Source organism: Uloborus diversus, chromosome 10 (genome assembly GCF_026930045.1).
Source record: "Uloborus diversus isolate 005 chromosome 10, Udiv.v.3.1, whole genome shotgun sequence".
NCBI classification, from domain to species: Eukaryota; Metazoa; Arthropoda; class Arachnida; order Araneae; family Uloboridae; genus Uloborus; species Uloborus diversus.
This window is the reverse complement of record NC_072740.1, coordinates 36,103,231-36,125,088: the sequence shown is the minus strand read 5'-3', so window position 1 is coordinate 36,125,088 and position 21,858 is coordinate 36,103,231. Positions and strand designations below refer to the sequence as shown.

The 21,858-nt window shown below is 34.6% G+C and overlaps 1 long non-coding RNA gene across 2 annotated transcripts in view; it reads right to left on the bottom strand.

The window, feature by feature from the left end:
• Window positions 1-761: 761 nt before the first annotated feature.
• The window catches only part of LOC129231491 (uncharacterized), a 35,056-nt gene continuing 13,959 nt past the window's right edge, over window positions 762-21,858 (bottom strand). For both annotated transcript variants that reach the window (XR_008581255.1, XR_008581256.1), the window contains exons 3-5: window positions 18,592-18,802; window positions 14,979-15,090; window positions 762-2,742 (exon numbers count right to left, since the gene is read on the bottom strand). This is a non-coding gene — a long non-coding RNA (uncharacterized LOC129231491). The remainder of the gene's footprint in view (window positions 2,743-14,978; window positions 15,091-18,591; window positions 18,803-21,858) is intronic.

The following is a 21,858-nucleotide window of genomic DNA, read 5'->3' as shown; positions in this document are numbered from 1 at the left end:
CTTGCTGCAAATGTGCGTGCTTTTGAACTATACTCTTCTCTAACCCTTCAGAAGAATATTAATGGTGAATACAATGTACAATGCTGTTTTCCCTATCAAATATAAATAATTACTATGTAATTGCCGAAAGCGAAGCACGATTTGGGAGCTCGATGCCGAAGGGGAGAGGGGGAAGTGGGGGGGGGGGGGGGGGAAGGGTGGTCATAATTTGATTCAAAGGCTCATTTTACATGAGAATCAACAAAAATTGGTGTCAGAAGCATTTTGAAGGGGTATTTTTTGACGTGCAGTGCAATGGGTACCCGGGTACCTGGTTATTGAATCTAGGTATAAAAATTTTAAAGGCTAAAAAACTCCCCCCAAAATTTTTTTTTAAAACATGGTTACAACTTTCTTCAGTTCAGATTCATGTAAATAACAAGGATTAAAAGCAATTTTAAAAAGACCTTGTTACAAAGCTTAAAAATTATGATAAAAGTCGCAAAAAGGTACCCGGGTACCCGGTCATTGACGCTAGGGTTAAAAGAGCCGCGTCTCAAACTTTATTTTCTTGTTCTTTTATGAAGAAATATAGAAATCCATCACAAAAATTATGTACATATGTGTATCTGTGCATAATCTATTCCAAAATGAAAGCTATATTTCATTTGCATTTCAAGCGAAAAGAGAAGTACTAAAAGTAAATGAACTATAAATATAAGAATAAAACACTTACTCAATTTATCAATCTTCATTTTTTAATGAAAAAATGCAGAACAATTTCGATGCAGCATTACATTGCATTTTTTACCATTGATTTGAGTGCTCTTTTTACCATATTTACATCGAGATTGTTTTTCCACGCTTATAATGAAATGGTTTACTCCATCAAAATGTACAGTAGAGTTCACTGGTCCGCAATGCCATGGACTGCGGATTTACATAATATTTCATGGAACTTTTCATTGAAGCTGTAGTTATATCCTTTAAAAATATTAGTTGCATCATTTCGCCCTTGAGTTCTTTGTGAATTCTCCAGGCTGCTACAACAGCCATATTCAGTATGTTCATAAAAAAAGGCCACCACCATTTTTCCTTTTATTACAAGTACTGCATATACTTAGAAATCTATCTAAGAAATCCATACCACCTATATTTTTATTATATGATGAAATTAAATGAGGTTGAGGAAAATTTAATCTTTTTTTTCTTCAAAACACCATCTTTTGACAATTCCTAAGAGAGCTTCTGTCTCAAAATTAGAAGCTAAACATACTATTTTGTTATCCTTCCATTTTACCACAGTTAAGTTCTCAGTTTGAATGGATTCGATACACCCTCTTTCATTTGCTACTAATAACGTACTTTTACTAAGAGGGTAGTCTTTTAGTCTATTTTCTCTTATCAGTCAAACTATCTTGAGGATAGAGGAAACATTAACAAAACATAGTTCCAAGAATCCTTTTTCGAAAGACCCAGAAAGGAGTATACGTGCTTCGTGACGTAGGTTGCCCCTTTCTGCCTAGCAGCATTTATTTCTTCATTGTATGCTCTCGCACATAAAAGAGGAAGAATGCTACCGGTCCCCACCAAAGCTCCCGCTCCGGGAGCAAAAACTTTAAGTGCTTCTAGCATTGCTTTAAACTAAACGTTTCATTCCGGGTTTTTCGTATCTTATTTGTTAGAATATCTGCTTTAAATATGCAGAGCATTTGAAATAAATTAAGTATCCCATAATTTAGTTTTTTTCCATTTAGTTCCATTTTTTTGAAAAATGTATACAATTCATAGATTCTACTGATTTTTTTTTAAATCTCGTCCGTTTTGTTAAAACTCACATGGAATGTATTTTTTATAAATAACTCCAATTTCTGAAGAGAAAAAAATTTAAAGGTAGATGTTTCCACAATGGGAGCTTTGGCATGCTTAATGGGTTAATCAAGGTAACGCTCATGAGAAAAAACATGACTTGCCACAAAGTTTTTTGGAATTTCTAAAATCTAAGCAAATTAACTTACAAATATTCACTAGGTAAGAAAGCTTGCTGCCGTATTGCCATGCAGAGCTAGATGGCGACTCATAGAGAGCACAGAAGTAGTGTTCTACAAAGAGGAAAAATTTTTATATGATGGAATTGCAGAGGCTTGTTTCTCTTGTGCTAATTTATTTTAAAAGTAATTTGAATCAGATAAGATCTTAAGACGTATTATTTCATGTGAGTAGATGCATTAGGTGTAACAAAGTCAAGGTTAGTTTTGATGATTTGATTTAGTGTAGCAGACATACCAAGAAAAGAGTTAGCAAGGCAACCCTGTCACGCACCTTTACCTACAGAACATTTTACAAATACAAATGTGACGACCAGCAACAGGCTCTGGGCCCAGCTTCAAAACCATTAGCATAAAGTTCAATGATAAATCTGAAAACCTGATCCGATTACATTTCCGGATGACTCAGATGAGACATGAGAGCTCGTTGGTTTATTAATGTTCCAAAAATAAAAATTTTGATAAAAAAACAGATGAAAAGACAATATTTTACTCGCAATTTCAATGTCAATTCAGCATACAGAAAAAAAAGGTCAAATTTCGCGAGTAGTTAAATTTTTAGAGGTATCATCCTCCACAATGATGCATCTTTTACCGTCACATGCAATGGCAGAAACAACTTTTCCATGAAAGCACAAGGGGACTTGAGTTTTGGAGTAATCTTTAGCTTCTTCTGGCGATTCCAGACATCGGCCCCAGTAGTATAAGGATTTATCTGAAAAGAGAAAAGTTTCACATTAATATAAATACATTAAAACACATAAAGCCAAATTCAGAATTTCACTGAACATATAAACTATTCAGATGTGTTCTCAGCTTATTGGAAATTCCAATCAAAACAGCAAATTATAACAAAAGAAAAAAGGCAAAAATTTCAACAAATTGGATTATGATGACAACTGGCTCATGACACTGTTGCCAACATTGAAAACTGAAATTTGGGGCACTCACACATAAAATAAGAGTGATTTTGCATAAACAAATTTTGGGACAAAAGTTTGAGGGTAAAAGGAATTTAAAATACAGGTAAAGATTTCTTAAACTAAGCTGCTACAGGACCGGAAATTCTAAAATAAAGTTACTATTTTTACTTTTTTGAAGTAAAAAAAAAATTGGTTTTGGAAAAGAAAAGTTTGAACGATTGCATAAGTTTCTTTTCTCTTATAAGGGAAAATGAACATTCCCTAGTTGCAGGTTAAAGTTTTGGAAGTTCAGAGAAAAATCTGGACTACTTGAATGCATTGTTGGGGAAATGAAACTGTTAAAAGAAGGAAAATGAAAGATAGGTTTCAAAAATGATCAAACAATTTTCATACTTGTGCACAAAAAGGATTTGTTTTTACGATCATTTTAACATCAGGATTTTTTTCTGAAATTCCAATCACAGAAAAATCCCATTTTGGGAGGAATCTCGCTGTTTCGGTGAACATTTGGGAGATATTTACTTCAGAAAGAATTCTCATTGAGAGAAGATATCAAAATCCAGGAGACTCTTTGTATGAATATTGAGGAATACGAGCAACATACGAGTTTTCTCACCTGAAAAATATTTTTTCCATAAATAAATAACAGGAAGTATAACTAACAGTCCCAATTTGTTTCTTTGAGAAAAAGCCGTTCTGATGTCAGCTGTGGCTGACATCAGAGTCTATGTCTAGGGCTGAAATAAAAATGAAAAAAAAAATTTAATTAAAAAATTCCATTTTTACAAAATTCCATGAATTTTCCCAGTTTGAAGAAATTTTCTGACCATTCCAAGCAAAGGTAGTTCCCCAGTCACTGTACCAAAATTGCAAGGTCCTGGGTTCCAGAACATCCTCTACATTTTCATTCCATCCAAATACCACTGGCTGGGATCAAAAATCTCAGCAGTCTTAACAGTTATGGCTAGAAGGGCTCCATCTTATCATACTTAGCAATAAATGTATAGCCTGTAGATGTTGTTTACATTGATTTTCAAAAAGGTTTCGATAAGGTACCGCATGTTGCTCTACTTAGCAAATTAGCTGATATAGGAATAGGAGCGAAAACTTTCATTTGGGTAAAAAACTGGCTGACCGGAAGGAAACAAAGGGTAGTTGTAAGAGGAAATTATTCTAATTGGAGTGAGGTTTTAAGCGTTAGACCTCAAGATTCAGAAAATTTTCAAGTGGCCAATGGCCACTAGACTCAAAAAATTTGGTGGCCACCAGTTTTCCGGGTTTTGAAAACAGCGCTCTAGTACAAGAATGGGGATGGGGGGTAGGGATTTCAATTTGTATCTTTTGAAACAAATATTATGAAAGTGATGCTAAAGGAATGCTAACAAGAAATATAAATTATATTAATCATGGAAATATAAGAGGCATTGGGTGAAGGTTGGGAGCTCCTGAAGCAAATGATTCATTCCACCCATTTGAAAGTTTCTTAAGAAAAAAAAATCATTAAACCAAAAATAAAGTATTGTACACAGTGAAAAAAAAAGTATTTCCCATAAAAACAACAACAAATTCCTTTAAAATCTTTTTGTAAATCATTGCAAACGCCATGGTAGTAAAAATCAACATGCACTTTTCAGGTAACTAGTTTAATGAAAAGAATTAACTGTAAGAAAATTAGCACGAAGGGAATCGAAAAAATATTAGATAAACATATGATTTGATTTTTTTCAATAATTAAGATTGTTTTTTTTTTTTTGGCATAAAAATAATCAACTACAAACCTCCTCCAGTAATACCGAATTCGGCATTTACCAAGAATATATTTCCAAAAAAAAAACATTCTTTTTGCATTATTTGAACTAAGGGTATGACCAAACATAGCGACTACGTTCCATACGCAGTATCTCCATGTTAGGATGACTATGAAGGAAAAACGATCAAAGGACTGACTATTTGGATTGTATTTTAATATGATGCGATGGAAGATTAAAAAATTACAACAGCTACTCGAATAAATAGAAACTAGCCCCTGTTGTTTAAACGATTTTCAATGGAACATATTTCTAATCGATTGCGAGTATTAGCGTCCACATCACAGCAGAAATATAAGATATAGTTTATTGAAATATAGTAATATAGTTTTTTTTCTGTCTATTTTTAATGATATATAGGATGTTTAATGAAATATATTATTTATGGGACAACATGGAATATTGTTTATGGCAAAGAAATGATAAAATGGGGCGCACAGGGGGGGAGGGGGCCTTTCTGCGGTCAAAAACAAGTTGCTTTTTCAAGTTTTAAAATAAATAATGTGTCTTCCTATTTTGACGATTTTTTCAGAATAAAGGCTGTTTGAGTTAACTGGGAATCAAATAGGATCGGTACGACCTTCGAGGGTTTATGTAAAAAAACATACAATATGTTTTTTTTTTTTTTTTCACTTTTAAAGAGCCGAAATTTGTAAAATATTTTCATACTTTCAGAACAAGATTTAAAGCAAAACATAAAACTGTTTTAGAAAAAGATCAATAATTAATCCTTATAAAACTACAATTAAGACAAAATAGTCAGTTTTTAGCACATAAGCGTCTAAATCAATTAGAATTTAAAAAAAATGTTCTGAAGATAAAATTTCGCATTTTTCCAGAAAATAATTACGAATTACCCGGGAAAAAAGGGCACATTTTGCGTTGTTATCAATAGTTTGCACTGCAATGAACATCAATGCCATTTTCGGAAACTAAGGCTCTTAAAAAGTCTTGTGTACTGCCATCTTGGGAATGACCAAATATGGCGGCTACGAAAAAAATTAAGAAATAATTTTTTGAATTTGTGGCGTGAAAACAATTTAAAAATATTAAATCTTCCTGAAACTACAATTCAGTTGAAAAGTTTTTAGCAGATTTGCGTCCAAGGCAATGAGGATAAGATTAAGTTTTAGGAACAAAATTTTTCATTTCTCAAGAAAATTACATATTCAAAATAAATTTTAAGAAAAAAAAAACAAGTTGCAGCACATTTTGCGTTGTTTTCATTAGTTTGCAGTTAAAGAAAACATCCAATTCTGCTTTGCTTTTGGAAACTTAGGCATTTAAGCATCGTGTCTACTTCCATCTTATAAATGACCAAAGATGGCGACTACGTTTCATTCGTAGCTGAAAAGACTTTTCGATTAAAAAACGATTTCCCAATTGACCCCACCATCCGCAGGCTTGTGCTTTAGATGCAGGAAAATGTTTTTCTCCCGTTAAATTTGTGCATAATTCCTGTTCACACTAGGAATTTTTTTCTTTGGAACTATTGAGGGGCAAAAATGGCGTCCGCGGTCCTTTTTTATTTTATTGCAAGCGTCATTTTGCCTCAAAACTTTTATATTTCTTTTTTCAGGAAACATCGATAAAAACGAAGATTAGAACTCAAGGTACAAAATTCCCTAGGAAAAAAATTGCAAAAAAAAAATTGGGGGGTGGGGTGGGGGGCAAAATTTGAAATTTCCCTGACATTTTTAACTATGTCGTTTCCCATGACAATTCCAGATTCTCCGGAGCGTACGAACCCCGTTTAATAACCGTATTTTCCTGTGCATTATCCGCGGGCGGCCTATAATTTGCAGGTTCTAAAATGGGCGTGAAGAAAAAAAAAGTTTCGCATAATCGGAGGCGGTGTAAAAAAAATAAATTTAATATACCATTTGAGCAAATAAACGTGAAAAGGTAATTACTTTGAAGAAATAATCAAAATTAATCTGAAATATAATCTAAAATACAATGATTTCTTCTTGAAATCATGATTATAGTACGCTAATTACTTGAAAAACAAAGAGTCAAGACAAAAGAGCAAACGCTCTAATCTTGAGCAAATGGCTTCCTAATTCACTGTATTCTTGCTTTTTTCACATGGCCTAAATCGCGTAAGAGGAGCATTCAAGCATCGTAAAATAACCAACATACAGGCAGGCAGTGAGAAAGAACATGCAAGCTTTGTAAAATAAACAACATTCAGTCGGAGTACGGTCTCTATCGGTGAATCCTTATAGTACTGATGCATTGAAATTCTTTTCTTGGGATCTAAATTAAAAATAACCCCCCAAAAAAGTTGGCGACTGTAGAAATTTTTTGGGGTCGCCAATTTTGGAAACTGAATCGCCACGTGGCGAGTGGCGACCGTAAATCTTAACCTTTAAGCGGGGTTCCTCAAGGATCAGTGTTAGGGCCTGTTTTGTTCATTGTTTTTATGAACGATATTCACAAAAATATTTCTGGGAGCATGAATTGTTTTGCTGATGATGTCAAAGTTATGGGGACTGTAGAAAATGAAGAACAAGCAAATCAGCTGCAAGAGGATCTAGATCATATTACGGAGTGGGCTGATAAATGGGGTATGGCTGTTAATGTTGGGAAATGTCAAGTGCTACATTTAGGGCATGGAAATAAGTCTACAAGTTATTATTTGCAAGGTTCAGTCATTAGTCAAGCAGACAAAGTTACTGATCTGAGGGTCTTAAGAAGTCAGGATTTAAAGTTTAGCCAACAGTGCAGCATTGCTAGTAACAAAGCCAATAAGATGCTTGGGTTTATCAATAGATCTATTTCAAACAAATCTAAAGTTCTTCTGCCCTTATATAGAAGTTTGGTAAGACCTCATTTGGAGTATGCTGTTCAGTTTTGGTCTCCTTATCTTAAGAACGATGTTAATGTATTGGAAAGGGTTCAAAGGCGAGCTACAAGGCTAATAAATAGACTATGATTCCAGGCTTAGAAGGCTAAAAATGTACAGTCTTGAGCAAAGAAGAGACCGAAGGGACATGATTCAGTTGTTTAAATTTATTAAAATGAAAGATGTTATGGGGCTGAAGTTTAGCACTGAAAACAGGACAAGGGGTCATTGTTTTAAGCTATTTAAATCTCAGGCTAACATGGATGTTAGGAAAAATTATTATTTTAGCAGGGTAGTGGAACCTTGGAACAGTTTACCGGAAGAGGTGGTAATGAGCAAAGGAGTAGATAGTTTTAAGAGGGCCATTGATCTTCACTGGGGATTGTAAATTAACTAGGACCAGTCTAGCTGGGCCCAGAGCCTGTTGCTGGTCATCACTTTTGTATTTGTATAAATTGTGCAGAGATAGCCATTTCATTTTGGATTGCATTATAGATTGAAAACTAAAAGTTTGCTGGATCTAATTTATCAAAAGAGCAGAGGTATTTCGTGCAAAAAAGAGTCCTCTCGACAAAATAAACAAACCAGGCACTAGAATACCGTAAAATGGAACAACTTTGTGCCAAAGGGGCAACAATGGGCCACTATTGCTATGGTGATGATTTTGCTCTCTAAGTGACTTCTTTTCTGAACTTACAAGCTTCAAAATAATTTACCAGGTAGTGTAACCATTTAGGTAACTAAAGACGCTTTATCAGAGTTTGCCATTGTTGTTGTCTGCCTTAGATAACTTAGTCTTTCTTAGTTTGTGATTCGACTCACTCATGAAGAGCCAAAAGTCTCCTTTGGGCAGTGGCCACGTAACTAGAAAATAGTTTTAGGGGGGCACATTTAAAAAAAATATCTTCTAAAAAGAAAGGTCTAGAGATTCTCCACGGAAATTTTTTGAAACTTGTAGTTTTAAAAATGCAGTTTTAGACGGTATTTAATGGTGTTATGGGCGAAAATGGTACAAGGGGCTCCGCAGAAATTTGTAGAAGTTGAAACCTTAAAATGCGATTATAAGTCATATTTATTGACGTTAGAACAAGAGATGGACTCTGGGGTTCCACCCGATGGTTTTTTTTCTTTCTGGACAGAAATCGATTCTTCCTCTCTCCTCCAATTTTTCGAAATTAAACTTCCAAAAAACGCAATTGTAGACAACTTTAAAGATTTTTACAAGAAGGAGATTTGGAGCCCCCCCCCCCCGGAACATTTTTCAAAATTAAAGTCCTAAAAACTTAAGCAATATTCTATGATATTAGAGGAAGAGGTTCAGAGGCAATTCCACTTAAAGATTTCGTAAATCATGTTTAAAAAAACCTATTTTTTGATGATATTAAAGGAAGGCTTACTTGGAGGCCAATGCACGAATATTTTCTGAAATTGAAATCTTAAAAATGTGATTGTAAGACCATATTTGGTTACATTAGGGCGGGCAATCTTTCAGAAATGAAGCTACAAAAACGCAATTTTAGATCATTTTTGAAAGCAGTTTCAAATGGTGTTATTTGTTGTTCGGAGGAACCTCCCTGGGATCTCCTGGTTCTCGGAAGAGGGGGAATTTCCCCTGGAAATTTTGCAAAATTGAAGATCTGGAAATGAAATTTGAGATGCTCCGTAATGCTCTTGCAGGGGGAGAGGGAAAGATTCGGAGGAGTGGCATTTTAAGACTTTCGTACTTTCAGACGAACTAGAAAAAAGAAAAATAAGAAAAAAGAAAGGAGGACGAGTAGCTGACCAATTATATGAACCAATTGAAAACATTTGTTTCAAAGACTTCTTTCTTAACAAAACAAAAGTTTTACCCCAACATAATTATTTTTTTCTTATTAAAATCACTTTGTTTTCCAAAGAAGCGTCTTTTCTTTCTCTCTTCAATAATAAAGAATATTTTTAAAAAACATTCAACTCAGCATTCTGCGAGATGTGACAACCGAAGGGGTGCCATGTGACCTCCCCCCCCCCTTCTAGTTGCGCCACGGAACAGGAGGGTACATTATGTTTCTAAATTGAAGGATAATATTGTAGAGCAGTGGCGGCGATTCGGGGGGGCAAGGGGAGCGACCGCCCCCGCACTTTTTTCGTCATTGACGATTGCCTCGACGTTAAGATTTTAATTTCAAAACATTCTGGGGGAGATTACCTGAACGTCACCAGATATAGTTTAAAATTTCAGTTTTAAAGTTTCAATTTTTAAAATTTTTCGGGAGAAAATCTCCGAGCGCACTCCCTTTTTCCTTTAAATTCAAGAGCCAAAAGTCTCCATTGGGCAGAACTTTTATACTGTTTTCCAAGATCTGGTAAGTTCAGATTTGCTTCATTATTTGGTCAGTTATGAATTAAGCCACTTGTTGACCTAAAATAGTTCATAGTTTTCACAAGCTCTCAACATTTATTGAAAATAGGAATGTTTGGGTACAACAATAGGCCACCTATTTTTTAGAGTTTTTAGTGGCTTGGAGCTTCATTTTATTCCCTATAGAGATGCTTTTGTCGTATTTTGTGTTATTAATTGTAAATAATGGCAAGAAAACAAAGAAAAAGTTTGGGGGTCGCCTTATCGCCGTATTCATAGGAATTTTTTGCAGAACCTGCTTACTGAAATTTGGACTAAATATAAACTGAGATAATTTTTAAAAATTATTTATTTTGATGAGATTTGGAATGCGAAATGTGATTCCACATCTCAGTTTTGAAAATTTTTGTTTATCTCGCTTAAAACTTGTCAGTTCTACGTATTTTTTGAGGAAAGGGTTTTTTTCTCCTCAAAAAGGGGAAAAAATTCCCCTTTGTGAGAACTAAGTATAGGTACCTAGCCTTTAGTTGGTGAGACTTTTCTAGTTTTCAAATGTTTCTAGGTCAAACCCTAAGCACATAACAAAGAATGTTACCCTTTTTTTTCACTCAAGATGACAAGTGATGATTAAACCTTTTAAAATTGAAAAAAAAAAAAAACGTAAATGATGGACTAAAAAAAATCTTCATACATTTTCAAGCAGAGGGCAATTTGCAGCCTCAGACATCAACAGGCCAGAGTCAAGTTTTCAATGTCTTTTCTAGGTTAAAATGAGGTGACCCATAGTTGTACCCTGTAGACGTACGACTATAGGCCACAGGGAAACAATATTCCCCTTCTTCTTTCTGACTGAGAATTTTTTAAAGCATTTCACTTAAAAGATGAAATGTATAGCTACCATTGCTAAAGTCCTCAAACTTCTAAATTAAAGATGCACACGGAATTAGATACACACCAAAAAATTAATTTTTACTTACGGAGTTATTAATTGGAAAAGTTCTTATTCCCTGACATTGGTAGACTAGAAAGGGACGCCATCTATTGAGAAGAAAGTGAAACTTTTTGATGATTGACTGAAAAAATGGGAGAAAATCGTAAAAAACGGGAAATCGGGAGATGGAAGCAAAAAACGGGAGTCTCCCGTTAAAAACAGTAGAGTTGGCAAGTATGCCATATGCTGATGCTATTGGTAATGCATGACCTCACCGAAAAAGGATTGTTAAGGAGTATCTTGAGGATCACAGTTTGAAAAGAAATGGAATGCCCAGCTCGATCTCCAGACCTGATTCCGATAGAACATCTTTGGGACTATCTTGGCAGACAAGTAACCCAAAAAATAGTTTAAATTTCCATAAATCCTATTGGAAGCTTATTTTTAAAGGTCTAAACTTTGAGAATATGAAAGAGGGGGATCAATGTTTTTTAAATTTCTAGACTGGAATACCCCCTTCAGTTTTAAAACAGAACTTAAATATAAAATGGTTTTCTTTGATAAAACTAACAATACAGTGCTGTAGGAATCATCCTGTAGTACAGTTAAACCTGGCTCTCTCGAATGTTGAGGGTTCAGAAAAAAAATTCGAGAAAGACAGGTTTTGAAATATGGAGGATTTGATTTTTGCATTTAAATCAGCGACCATGAGTAGTTCAAACAATGCGCATGCTGTAGTGAACTGGATAAAAATATACTATACAAAAAAATTAAATAAACAATTCATAATGATTTAATGCAATACCATAATACATATGTCGATGAAAAAAATCTGTTAACAAAGTTTGGTGATTGACAGTTTTTGTCTCATTTACAATTCTTTTTAATTTCAGAATAGCTGTAAATTCTGCTTTTGATTCTTCCTTCTACTACCTATCTCCTACTCTTTCATTTACCCTTTTCAGCTTTGCAGAAGAAATAATAGCACTATGTGTATGTGTCGAGTTTGTCAACTTGAAGTGAGACGTTTTATTTCTCCCTCCCCTCGTTACTTCATAGTATTGTGGGCCAGTCATTGTTTGCACTTTGGATTTGCCCTGTTCCACCCTTCTCCTTCTCCCTGACCGAGGCAGGGTATTTTCCTAAATTATTTCATACTTTAGGGCTAATCTCCTGCCTACTTTTATTTTTTAAACAGTGAAAAGAAAACAAGATTGTTCCGTATTTTATGGAAGAAACGCCGCACTCGCAATAAAGAGCGCAATTTACGAAAAACGTATCGTAAACGCCGCACTCGCAATAATGAGCGCAATGTACGAAAAACGTATCGTAAACGCCGAACCCGTCGCAATCGCCCCGCTAACAATGGTGAGTACACAGTATGTCACTGATACTTTACACTGCTTAAAAGGTAGCAAAAATAGAAAAAACAATTAAAAATTCATTTATAATTATTAAAAACATTTACAGCACTTATGGAAAAGGTAAAATTAATGTATGACAATGGAAAAAACAACAATAGAAAAACATAAAAAGTAAACAAATTGACGAGACAAGTCAGTTGCCAGATACAAAAAAAAATTAAGTTCGTGCGTTGTAGTTTTTTTAAGTGGTTAGCTCCACTACAGCACCCTTTTTAAAGCGGGTCGCATCCTCTTAATTAGAAACTACTTTAGTTAAATCCCTCGAAATCGCTTGATTCAGCATCAGAATGGAAGAGTGAGAGAAGTTCATCTCCCAATTCTGCATCATTTTCATGTGATTCTTCGTCGTCCGAGATAGTTTCGACAATCTCTGGCACATTTTCACAAAAGATTTCTGCTTGTGCGAAAGCTCCTTTTATAGTGTTAGGCGACACTTCTTTCCAAGCAAGCGATCCCCATTTTACCACTTCTTCATACGACGCTCGCTTAAGGTTGCACGCTTTTGTGTATGAAGCATTTGCGGCCATCCAAGTTTCCCACTGCTTCCGTACGTGGCATTTAAAGCTGTGATTGACGGTTAAATCCAGGGGCTGTAGCAGCTTCGTTAATCCACCTGGAATAACAGCAAGAGTAGCAGATGCCTGTTTTGCGTGCTCTTTAACTGAATCCAACAAATGAGCGCGCATCGAATCAAAAATAAGGAGGCCCCTGGGTTCGAAAAAACATCCCTTTCGTTTCCGCCACACTTCCGTTATCCAGTGCAACATTACGCTTTCACACATCCAGCCTTTTTCGTTGCACTGGATAACCACATCCTTCGGGAAATTTTCCTTCGGAATCGTCTTCCGCTTGAAAATTATTAGCGGTTTTAGCTTCTCCCCATCTGCTGAACAGGCGAGTACACACGTAAATGAGGACTTTTCATGTCCTGTAGTCGCAACTGCGATGGATTTTTCCCCTGTTTTGCTGACTGTCCGGTTGGGAGGACAATCAAAAGTCAGGGGAACCTCGTCCATGTTAATCACTTGTGAAGCTGTCAGCTTTTTATCAGCAATCGTACGATGTACAAAATCTAGAAATTACTTTTTTTTTTGCCTCCCAGTCATCAGACAAACTCTGTCCAACAGTCGTTTTTTGCCTCACTGATAACTTTTTTCGGTGCATAAACCGATAGCACTAGTTTGAGTTGCCGTTGAAATTATGTATCTCCATATCAGCGGCCATCCTTCTCGCTTGAATGCGAATATGCACTGTGGAGAGAGGGGATCCCTTTTCCCTTTGCTCCAAAATCCACTTTTCAAGCCGATCTTCCAAAACAGGCCCCGGGCGATTCCGCCTCTTCTAGCCCGTTTAGTTTTCGGCATCTCTTTGAGCTCCGCCTTTTCTGATTGCCAACGACGGATGCATCGCTCATCAACTGCAAATTCGCGTCCTGCAGCACGATTTCCAACACTCTCCGCCTTTTCGATGACCTGAAGCTTAAAGGCTGCAGTGTAGCTCATGTGACGCTTAGGAGCCATGAGAGAAATTCAAAAATATCGAACAAACGAAAGATAAGAAGCGCTAGTAGAAAATAGGCTCGCAGCTTTCCAATACTGAATCAATGAGAAAGGAATGCCGTTTCACCTTTCCCCCACTGGTTTGACCAGGGAGCAGAGGTGGAAGAGTTTATTTTTAACACCCCTGGAAAAAAATTGGTTGGGTAGCCATGCGAGACAATGTAGTTTTCAGATCAGAGCTGGCGCCATCTTTTGGCAACAATGTGAAATATACTGAAATTCGAATATCCGATTATTTTTTTTTTTTTTTGAAAGCAAATAAAAATTTTTAAAACATCATAAACGCCACACTGGTATAAACGCCGCATTCCACTTTTTTTTGGTTTTAAACACGTAAACGCCGTGCCGTTTCTTCCATAAAATACGGTACTTCAAATTTCCATAGCAGCGAGTTTTGAACTTCAAGACATAGAGGTTTTACTTATAAAGTATTCAAGAAAAGCAGGGAAAAAAGCATGAAAAGTAATTGAGAAAAGATGTGAGTGCAGGAAACAACTTTCCCCCCCAAAAAGTAAAGAAACAGGAAGTTGATGCTATTCAGCTATATACAGCAAAATCATTCTAGTCCAAAGCAGTTTGAAGTTGGCATGTTTCCAATTAGGATTTTTGAACAGATTTAGATTCAGCTCAAAAGACAACAAACCTTTCAACAAAGTGGATTTCCGTGAAAACATAGAAAACTCATGCTAAACTATATTTTATTAAATTAAGAAAATATTAGGTACTCTACAAAACGTTTTGCACTCTGCTGTATTGTTTTTATACTTTGATCCATGAAATTTGTGGGATCATATTACTTTTCCACCTTTTGGTTGTAATAAGAAGTGCTTCTTAACTAAACTTATAGACTTAAATCTTCTAAGTTTTAAAACTTTTGTAGATCACACTCATGAACAAGTTATGATCAAACAAATTTATTTGATAAAATTAAATTTTAAACTGATATCCAGATATCTTTTACTTAAAAAAGTGAAAAAAAAACCTTGCACTTATTAATTTAATATGTATTTTGAAATAGTCATACCACAGTTGATACAGCTGTAGATTCCCAAGTGATCAGGGACTCATTTTCCGTGATCCCCAATTTGTGAATTGGAAGAAATTATTATGATCTTACGTGTGGGATTCGATGGCAGAAGAAAAGCTTCCAATGTCTCAATCATAAACAACCAGATATTTTGGAGAGAAATCTGTTCGGTTACGGAACGATTCGTCTCTGAGGCCCTCCTCTGTAACAAAGAGAAAATTTTATTTTTTGTTAACCAATTCATGTTTCTGAGTGCATGAAACAGAATTACATGAAAGCAAAAGTTTTCAAATATCCCTTCAAAGATTACATCATTTTCAAGACACCATTAATCAAAGCACTTAATTTTTATCATCAATCATAATCATCAAGGAAATTTGATTTAAAAAGTGAATTTTTTTTAAAAACCAGTTATTTCTAATTACATTATGAATAATAGCCATCTAGTAAGTAAAATAAGAAATAAAAATATGTGAATAATTTCCTATGGTTGTCTAGGGGTAGTTTATATCAATGTTTAAGCCAATGTCTTAGTCTTTGCAAAACAAATTGTAAAAAAGGAATACCAGATATATGATATTCAAATAAGGTTTGTTTCAACAGCACAAAATAGATAGTACACACACACAGAATACATCTGCTTGTCACTGCTACATAATCAAACGCAAGATTGATGCATTTCCCACAAGAAGGAGGGACAGGGGCGTAGCTAAGGGGGGGGTTTTGGGGACAAACCCACCCACCCCGAAAAATTAGTCTCAAAAAAAAGAGAAAAAGAAGAGAGAAGAGAAAGAAAAAAAAAAGAAGAAAAGGAAAAAATTCCAAGCGATTATATATATATATATATATATATATATATATATATTAAATATATATATATATATATATATATATATTAAATATATATATATATATATATATATATATTAAATATATATATATATATATATATATATATTAAATATATATATATATATATATATATATATTAAATATATATATATATATATATATATATATATATATATATATATATATATATATATATATTAAATATATATATATATATATATAAAAGAACTAACCCCCCCCCCCCGAAAGTCGGGTCTAGCTACGCCACTGAGGAGGGAGCACGCAGAGAGAAAACAACTGTAGCCAACTATTTTCTACAAGGGATAAAGCACTGAATATGGGGTACCCTTTGTTTTTGTCATGTCAAACTGACATGATTCAGAAGAAAAAAAAAGCGAAAAATAAAATTCAGGATTCTGAGATTAGATTTAAAATTTTTAAACAAAAATCTTAGCTATGAATTTTTATACAATTTTGAAAAAAATTGAAAAAGGTTTGCCCTTACATGGGATGCCTCCTATTATGAGGTACCAAAAACATGACACCCAGAAACAAGTGTCCACATTTCAAAAATCAACTACTTACAACACTTTAAACTTTTTTTTCGATCACCAAGATGTTTGAGCCTATTTGAAGCTTTACTGACACCAAATCTACTCTTCATCCAAAAAGAATTCCCATAAAAAGTTATTAAGAACATTAGCAATATCACTCCTGAATTAAAATTCTGTGCTCATCAACCAGGGGCCCAATATGACTATTTCAAACTTTCCCTAAACTAGCATACGCAAAAAACCTCTTAGGATTCCTGTCTATGTTACCTGCCAGTTTTTGCTCCAACTCTCTTCTCTGAATCCGTACAAATACTTAAATTTACGCCTTGCCTTACAATATTGGAGCCTGTCTGCACAGTGACCAGTTTCTTTAAACCTATGAAAAGCGGCTTGCTTGTAATTTAGAGTGTCTTTAGTTTCCCTGAAGAACCACATCGGCCGTTTTCGCTAGATTTTCCTTAAGCTCTGCCCACTGAAGATTCACATCGCTATAGTCCAATCCGGAAGAAAAAACTGCTTTCAAACTCTGCCTAAGTGCCACAAAATCAGTATTCAACTCAGTAGCACCTAAACTCCTGCATTTTATTCATTTCTTTTTTAATTAAAAATTTTTAACATAACATTCAACAATAAAATTTTACAATACAGCTGCCAGTACAATACCTGAAAAAAAAAATCTGTTTTTGCAGTGTGTATTCTCTAACAAGGTACGTGTTATTATCCAAGTGAGAATGTTTTCAGTTGATTCTTAGCCACATTTTCTTGAAAGTAACTGTACTTTAAGGTCTTGAATACAACTTGATATAATGGTTGGATTCTTGAAATGTAGTTCAGTGGCAGAAGCTTCAGGCTCATATTGCTCAGCTGAATGATTTCATGCGATGCAGGATCTAGGAAAATGATTTTTCTTCTTCCTCTCTCCATTTTCTCTTTAATGCCATTCAATCATTGTGATAAAATTGTGAATGTATTTCAGGCTTTCCAAGTTGATTCATAGGAATTCTCGAGTACTGATTGTGAACATGTTCTAACATGTACTCTAGAGACTAGGGGTCAACAGGAACACCCCATTTATTGCCCCATGAGTTTGGCGTAGGTAGATAATCGCAGTATATGCAAGCAATTAAGAAGCTTAAAAAGTTCAACACCAGCAATACAAAGTCTGTATCCCGTAGGTCATATGCGACCCGCTGATTCCTCTAAGTGTAACCTGACATTATTTTAAAAGAAAAAGCACACAAACATTACATTATGTGGTAAGTTACTGCCTTATAAGCAAGGGCTGAGGCAGAAATACTTAAAATACACCACCAGCTCAGTTATTTCATCCGAGGACTGCAGTTTGGTGCTTTTTAGCACTCATCAGCACAGAATAGGAATCCCATGAGCTGGAGGAGAAAAACCTCTTAAGGGAGCCAAGAGAGCCAAACAAACTGGTAGCTAATGTATAGTGTGCTAATTCTACATTAGCTACTAGTAGCTAATATAAAATTAGTCACTTCCTATGCCGGGCTGATGAGTGCTAATGAGCACAAAACTGCAGTCCTTGGCTGGAATTGACTGAGCTGGCAGTGCATTTCATGTATTTCTGCCTTAGCCCTGGCTATAGGACGGTAACTTACTGAATATACCTGCCTTGCCTTCAATCTTCGAGTTGAACTGAACCATTGCTTTGGTCACTCGTCTGGTCAGTGCTAATTCTGTATTAGCTACCAGTTTGTTTGGCACTCTTGGCTTCCTTAAGAGGTTTTCCATCTCCAGCTCAGTCACTTTCCTATGCCGGGCTGATGAGTGCTAATAAGCACAAAACTGCAGTCCTCGGCTGGAATTGACTGAGCTGGCGGTGCATATTATGTATTTCTGCCTTAGCCCTGGCTATAGGATGGTAACTTACTGAATACAGGGTTTATGTTTGAAAAAATGATTTAAATGAATGTGTAAAAATAAATAAATAAATCAAATGATTTAAATCATTGAGACCCTGGTTTTAAGTAACCTCTTTTACAATGCTAAATTATAAAACTAAATGGCAGTTGCTTCTTCATGACCAAGGCTCAAAAGTTCTGGAAAAAATTGGTGTCTTGTGATAGATTACAACAAATACAAGAAATATTTTTTTTAATTTTGTCCAGTAATAACTTTTACTTTTATTTATACATTATTTAGTCACAAAATATGCAACTGAAAAAAATCTGCACAAGTTTAATTAAACTTGCCCTCACAAATATGATCCATCCTAAACACTGACAAAGTCATTAAATAAATGCATGTTTTGTAATTAAATAAGAAATACTTACATCAACTTCAAAGGGTCTCTTCAGAGTCAGCAGCTGATACAGAATGCAGCCAAGGGCCCAGATGTCACTCTTCTGGTTATATCTTATAACAGTTAAAGGAAACAACATCAATGTAACAATGGAGTATTTGTTTTTTCAAAACAGAAGAGGTTCTTGAGAAGCAAAGAGAAACAGAACGAAGCAATTTAGCTTTTATAAGTTGGTAAAGAACCTGAAAGATGAAAGAATCATTAGGCAATATGAGAAATTATTTTCATTTAGTGGAAAGAAACTGTTAGCAACCTTCAACTAAAACACTAAAAGTATGCAAGATATGTTACCAGAAAGAATCAAACATAAGGACAACAACACTTTAACAAAAAGGAAAGTTTTGCTAAATAATAAGAACTAAGATTTTCTTTTCTTTTTAATGACCCATCTTCAAATAAATTCATCAACTCGATGAGATGACCGAATATGCAGTGTATGCATTATCCACAAAACACAATTGAATGCATAAGTATATGCATGTGTTTTAAAGTGTAGTTTTATATTCCTTTTTTAAGTATAAGCCTTGGTTTCAACCACTATAATAACAAACTCAAAAGACGTACCTAAGAGTATTTTGATAATTAATGCACCTCAAATTGCTTTAAAAATAGATGCTTAAAAAACCATGAAAATAAAAAACAAAAGCCAATTTAAATTACTGATATCGTCACCTCAGAGCAACACTAAGACATCTAATCCCAGATATAACACTAAGATGTCCTACTGATGCTCTGAGGCGACCATATGTGCTCTTGTTAAATGAAAAGCTTGTTTCAAAAAGGCATTCAACCAAAAATTTTCGAAAATGTACTTTTTGAAGGAAAATATAGCAGTACATGTCAATCAATGTATTTACAATTCAGGCAGTAATAAGCAAATGAATGTAACAGGGTATTTTCAAGTTTTGAGTAAAATGCATTTCAAGTTCTGATCCTAGGTACACTTTCATTGAAAATTTTTGTAAATCATGCTGTAGAGAAGCACCTACCAGGGCTATCTCTTACCTCAAGAGGAGAGGTTCACCTGCCATTTGTAGTGGTTACCTCTAAATTTTTAATTTACGTACTTACATCCCTTTGCTTCTCACTGAATAAATTCATAGGTTTTCCAAGAAAAATTTTGCCATGAAAACAGAGCGTGAAATCGATTTTTTTTTTTTTTTTTTTTTTAATAAAAGGAATACGTTTTTTGACAAAAGGAATTAAAGTCAAGTTTAACCAATCGCAGCATGCATTGAGATTACGCGATTTGTCTTGCGTGAAATTAATGGAAAAAGAATTCTCCTGTGCACCCCGTTGAAAATAAAAAAACTAAAAACAATATGAAACGAGCAAAACAATATTTTTTTTTAAATCAGATTTTTTGAAATTACATGAAGTTTCAGGAGTTAACTAGTTTTATGAATGTTTTTTATGTTTAGAAACAATGTTGCAAAGATACACGTAATGCTAACAAAAATGAAAATATAGTGAAATCCCGTTACAACGAGTACCAATACAACAAAATTTCTGTTTCAATGAAATTAATTTTCAGTCCTAATTAAATTGCTGTTACATTGATTGAATTTCACTACAACAAAATTCTCGTTACAGCAAACAAAATTTATGGCTCCTTGCAGTTTGTTATAATCAGATTTCACTGTATAATATTAATTCAACAGCAAAAATATCTTATTTCTGTTAATATTTATTAAACAGAAAAAATTATGAAAATTTCACAGTATCATAATGATAGCAATCAAGAAATAGAATTATTCAATGAAGATTCCTAGTAACTACTTTTCAAAATTGTACTTCTAAAATGTTTACTGTATTTACATGAAAAAATTACTTAGAATGCTTTTGAATGAAAGAAGGTCATTTCACTTTGTTATTTGTTTGAGCCAAAAGGGCATAAGTCATGTAGTTTTGTTCCAAAAGGGGTTAAATAATTTTTTCTTTTTTTTCTAAATAACTATACCGTCAGAATTTTTTATCCAAGTACCGTATTTTCCTGCGAATAACCCGCAGATTATTACAAATCTAAAGAAGTTCTTCTGCCCTTATATAGAGAAGTTTGGTAAGACCTCATTTGGAGTATGCTGTTCAGTTTTGGTCTCCTTATCTTAAGAAAGACATAAATGTATTGGAAAGGGTTCAAAGGCGAGCTACAAGGCTAATAAATGGACTTTCTCACTTAGACTATGATTCCAGGCTTAGAAGGCTAAAAATGTACAGTCTTGAGCAAAGAAGAGTCCGAGGGGACATGATTCAGTTGTTTAAATTTATTAAAATGAAAGATGTTACGGGGCTGAAGTTTAGCACTGAAAACAGGACAAGGGGTCATTGTTTTAAGCTATTTAAATCTCAGGCTAACATGGATGTTAGGAAAAATTATTATTTTAGCAGGGTAGTGGAACCTTGGAACAGTTTACCGGAAGAGGTGGTAATGAGCAAAGGAGTAGATAGTTTTAAGAGGGCCATTGATCTTCACTGGGGATTGTAAATTGACTAGGACCAGTCTAGCTGGGCCCACAGCCTGTTGCTGATCGTCACTTTTGTATTTGTATTATCTGCTAAAAAAGGCAAAGTTTATGAGGTGCGGATTATACGCAGCCACGGATGATCTGTGAATTTTTTTTTTTTTTTCGCTTAACACCAACGCATTGAACCTCAATATTTTTACAGTAGGATTAACCAATCGAAATTGTACGCCGACTGCATGTTGTTTATTTTACGAAGCATGTATGTTCTTCTTCGCTGCCTGCCTTGTTGGTTATTTTACGTTGCTTGAATGTTCCTCTTTGCGATTCAGGTCATGTAAAATAAGCAACATTACAGTGAAATAGGTAGTCATTTGCACAAGATTAGACCGTTTGCTCCTTTGTCTTGACTCTTTGTTTTTCAAGCAATTAGCGAAATATAATCAAGATTTCAAAAAGAAATCATTATATTTTAGATTATATTTCAGATTAATTTTGATTATGCCTTCAAAGTTATTACTTTTTCACGTTTTTAGTTTAGTTGTTCAAATGGTATGTTAAATTCAAACTTTATCTTTTTACATCGTATTATTCGTGGATTATACGCCGCCGCGGATTATATGAAGGGTTTTCTCTTCAGGCCGATTTTAGGACCTGCGGATTATAGGCCGCCCGCGGATAATACGCAGGAAAATACGGTAATTTACTGTTATCATCTATAGATTACTGGGGAACAGGGCCGTAACCAGAAAATAATTTTGGGGAGGGTTTAAAAA